This window comes from Marmota marmota, unplaced genomic scaffold (assembly GCF_001458135.2).
Source record: "Marmota marmota marmota unplaced genomic scaffold, marMar, whole genome shotgun sequence".
NCBI classification, from domain to species: Eukaryota; Metazoa; Chordata; class Mammalia; order Rodentia; family Sciuridae; genus Marmota; species Marmota marmota.
Genome location: NW_026000037.1, coordinates 7,437,340 through 7,441,816, shown reverse-complemented (window position 1 = coordinate 7,441,816; position 4,477 = coordinate 7,437,340). Strand labels below are relative to the sequence as shown.

Sequence of the window (4,477 nt, the reverse complement as noted above, 5' to 3'; positions counted from 1 at the left end):
ACCTTACAAACCAATTTATAAAAAAGAAAAGGAGATAAGGTAAGTGATAGATTTTATTATGTTGAAATAGGAAGCTTAATAAGTGATTGAAATTAGGCCGTGTAAATAAGGAGCAGTATAATCACACAATTCAAGGAGAAAATAAAAGGAAAGACATCGGCAGCATAATAAATATATTCCAGAGCACTTGAGAGTAAGGGGAAAGGTCACAGCTACTCGCTACTGATAATTCTAGAAGAAAGACACACATCAAAGATACCGTTCGTTTCCCTGGCTGGCAGCCTCCTAAGGAGGACACCATGAAGACAAGCACAACAATGGGAGCTTGGTGGATTTGCATAATTTAAACAAGATATTAAAAGCTGCATGAATGTCTTTGAAATATCGAATCTCTTTGAAAACCCATTTTAGGCAAATGATAGCTCACATATTACTTTAAATTTGTAAATCAACTGAGTTTCTGCAAGTTAAAGTTGTAAGTTGAACTAGCCTTTCTTTCTCATAAAATTCACAAATAATACTAACTTACTTTTCTAGGAAGATGGTTTTTAGTGTGATCCCTAATTTTTAAAGTGGATTCCCCTACTTGACCTTTCATTGTTTGCTGAGAGCCACAGCTGAGTTGGAATGGCCCCTGGCATTTTGCCAACAGTATTGGTTGAGAGGCGAGCCATTACTATCCACCTCGGCCTGCTACTTTGGAGTTCTCGCGGGGATTCCCGGAGAGTTCCCATTGGTTGAGGAAGTGCGGGAGGAGGGATATTTCTGGTTGCTGGTTCCTGGAGGAGCCATGTGGCATTAGGGAGAATTCCCGGGGAGAGTGTGTGGAGTGTGCTGGTGGAGTTCAGAAATAAAGTTTGTTCCTGCTTCAGTGGCTTGTGATTTGTGCCCAGCCAGACTGCGGCAATTGTTCACAATAGTATTTTTTTGTTTGTGTTCAGATACTTTTATTTCTTTGAATTTGTTATTTATCAGTAGTTACTGAAATAAAGAATATATTTGAGTGCCATCAGTATCTTCATTATCATGGAAATATCTTTAAAAGAATTGGCCAGATGAATACTCCTCCCCCTTTTCAACCAGTGAACAGCCAGTCAGGATTCTGTCCAGAATACTGAAGATATGCTATATAATATACATCATGGCTGCCCACAGGGACAAAGGCTTTGGAAATAACTTGTGTAAACTTGTCGATTTCATATACGAGAAAAGCACAAAAGCACCACTCATGCCTGAGAACTCTGGACCATGCACCCTGGAGAAAAGCTTTGCTTCCTTCACCAGGAGCAATCTTCCTCCACACTCAAGGGCCTGTGTACCTGGGGTCAGTTCCTTTGCACCCTGACTACATCATGCAAAGGTGAATGGTATCAAATGGAAAGGAAGCCAACGCAGCTGTGTGATCCCCCAGCTGAAGAAGATGTGAGCACCCTGGGATCTATGGTGTCAAGGACACCAAAGTAGATAGCTTGGCAGGTGATAATGCCCTGCACAGACACAGGAAAGCCTTGGTACAGGCCCTTCATCTCAGAGATCTGTGGATCTCCACCAGGCAGTCACCGAGGCCTATTGAAATCCCTTTCAGCTCTGATTTCCCCCACAGGAGCTGCTACACAGGTTTGGAAAAATCAAGAGGATACATAGAACACAAGGATGTGTCCCCAGAGGCACCACACGATGGGAGGTTCCCTGCAAGGTAGCACCTCTTGCTCATACCGCCTAGGAAGAGCTGCTAGTTTTCATCTTTGAAAATGAAGTTAAGAGCCTGGGTGGGGAAGTATCTGATGACATTGGCCAGATTACCACGCCAGAAGGACAGACTCCCTGGTCCTTGGGGACAAGCAACCTATAATGGCCCTAGGTTGCCTGTCTGCATGACTTACTTGCTGGGCTGCACCTAAAGTTGCAGATTGACCTGCTCAATGGGTGCTACCATGGTCTTGGAGATGGCTGCAGCCACTCCATCAGCCGGGATGTCCTTGGTGAAGGATGCAGCAGCATCTGTCATGTTGGAAGAAGACAAGGCAGGCAACTGGAAGACAGGACTGGGCTAGGAACCAGCCTTGACTCCCAGCCTCTCACAACAGTATTTTTTAATATGTATAAGTTTCACACACTGAAAGCCATGAATTTAAAAGCTTAAGCAACTAGACTTCCTGAAACTTTTGCTATACTTGCACGTCAATATCTAACTTCACATAATGACAGACAAATAGCCTTCCAAAGGCTACATGCAACATGAGACAAGTCTGCAGTGTATGCAAACACAGGAGAAATTAGCTTTCATTTCTCAGCGGAGTCATTAAATAGTAGATGTGAACAATATAAATTACCTCTTGTCATCTTTTTACATTTGATCAGTTGAAAGATCCCTTTATAAAATGTGGGGAAGAAGAAAAGGACGGACATTATGACACCCCTTTATGTTCAATTTGAAGGTTCGTTCAATTTCATATTCACACTACTCTACTTTCTGATGGTCTTTCTTTTCAAAATGGGATTCCTTTGATAGTCAGGCGTCTTATATCTATTCCTCCAGGCTAAGATCTCTATTTTCACTGCTTCCTTTGGAAAATTAGAATTTCTGTCTTCCACGATATTAAGTAGAGACTTTTTTAACGTGCTTATGACTTGACAAAAAACTACATTAGCCGTGAAAACTGACAAAAATTTGTTCTAGTGGTGACTGTGAGAAGTAGCAACATTTCTATTACTAACATATTGCTTTTTATTATAAAATATGACTCTCGTTAATTTTGGACTTCAGCCAACTCTCTTCTCATAATTTAGAAAGGAGTTACCTTGACAGATTTGACTTAAATCACATCTTGATCTATATTATGAACACAAAAGAACACTTTCTACATTAAAGTGACAATAAGTGTCTGATTTACAATTCTAAAGAACAGAAATTCAGAGTTAAATAAATCAAATGATTTAGGTTTCTTCCTAGGTGGGTTTTCTTTTTAATTGCAAGGGTTGAAATCTATGAAAAAAAAAATGCTGTAGCAAGTATTCTGTCTGTAAACTCAAGGCATGGATGGATTAAGCATGCACTTTGAGTTTAGAGAATTTCAAAAGAATATTAGAAAAAGATAATTGTCTCCTCAGAACTACAATGGAATTTGTGAAATTACAGGACCTATGTTTTTAAAAACAGAAATATTGTTACAGGTTTATTGCTAGTCTATATATCCATAATCTTAAATATTCTCAGGAAAATTTATTTCTGGTCAATTTAAGAGAGTTAAACTTAGAGTTAGATTTTTAGTTTAGTTTAGTACTTAGTTTTAGTTTAGGTTAGTATTTTTCTAAACACTCAAGCATAAGACAATGCAAAAGAAAGTATCTTTGCAGAGAATTAAAAAAAAAAAAAAGAAAAGACAGACACATTCACATAAAAAATGTTCAATCAGCGTGGGAAACTGTTCCAAGTACTGCAACTTTGACAAAACTCCATGTCCCCATGGAATTGCATTAAGCTTGATTCGGACACAGGTATGAAAGTCCCCTGATGTTTTACCCCACCTCCAGTAGGGGAATAGAGCAGAAAGGGGAAGACAGAGATGGAGCCAGGGTATTGGGGCAAAGTTTTGTTCAGTGGTGAACAGGGTAGCAACCACATAGATGAGACCACATAGATGAGATTCTTCTGCAAACATAACAATCAATTGAGAAATGGTCAGGGTGACCAGACAGGAGAGCTCCTTCTCCCTCCTTCAGGATGTCCCACATGCTGCAGGCGACAGGAAACTTCACTCACTTTTCCTTTTTGATGTCAGATGCTCCCCAAATCTCGATGATATATACATGGATAATACTCTCTATAGAATGACCTAGATAGAAATCTAAAATGCAAACTAAATTCAATATGCTTGATATTTAATAGATTTACATGCAACTAAATTTTACATATTAAGAAAATCAGTAATTTTGCAAGGTGATTTTTAACACAAAAATATGTTAGATACTGAACATTTTTTTTTCTTTAAGAAGTGTTTAGAGAATGATTTCTTGGTCAATGCTCTACTAGAAACCCTGTTACAATTTAAGAGTGCTTAAATAATTCTTTAAGTAATAGAATATATTTTTTAAATTATTAATGCTACTTCTATGCTTTATTAAAATTAACACAATAAATGTTAGTTAGTATTTGAATAAACCTGTCAAGACCACTCTGCAATAGTACTACAATCTTTTTGACTATGTGAAACCTAATGCATTTATCCTAAATTACCAAGAAATAGAGTTGCATACACAGTATTTACTTACATCGAAGTGAAATATGAAACATTTACTTTGCTACTGCATAATTTTTCTTCCAAATAAATATAAAGTTAACAAAAAAAATAGAAATTAAATTAGCAGTCATTTATATCACTGCTACCAACAAAAGTGTACATTTTAATTAATATAAAACAAAGGAACTAATTACTATAGGACCAATTCTCATTACAGGGACTAGGACTAACTTTTA

The 4,477-nt window shown here is 37.7% G+C and overlaps 1 pseudogene; it reads right to left on the bottom strand.

Moving 5' to 3' along the window:
* Nucleotides 1-1,075: 1,075 nt before the first annotated feature.
* On the bottom strand, nt 1,076-2,008 carry LOC125619456 (annotated as a pseudogene).
* Between the last annotated feature and the right edge of the window lie 2,469 nt (nt 2,009-4,477).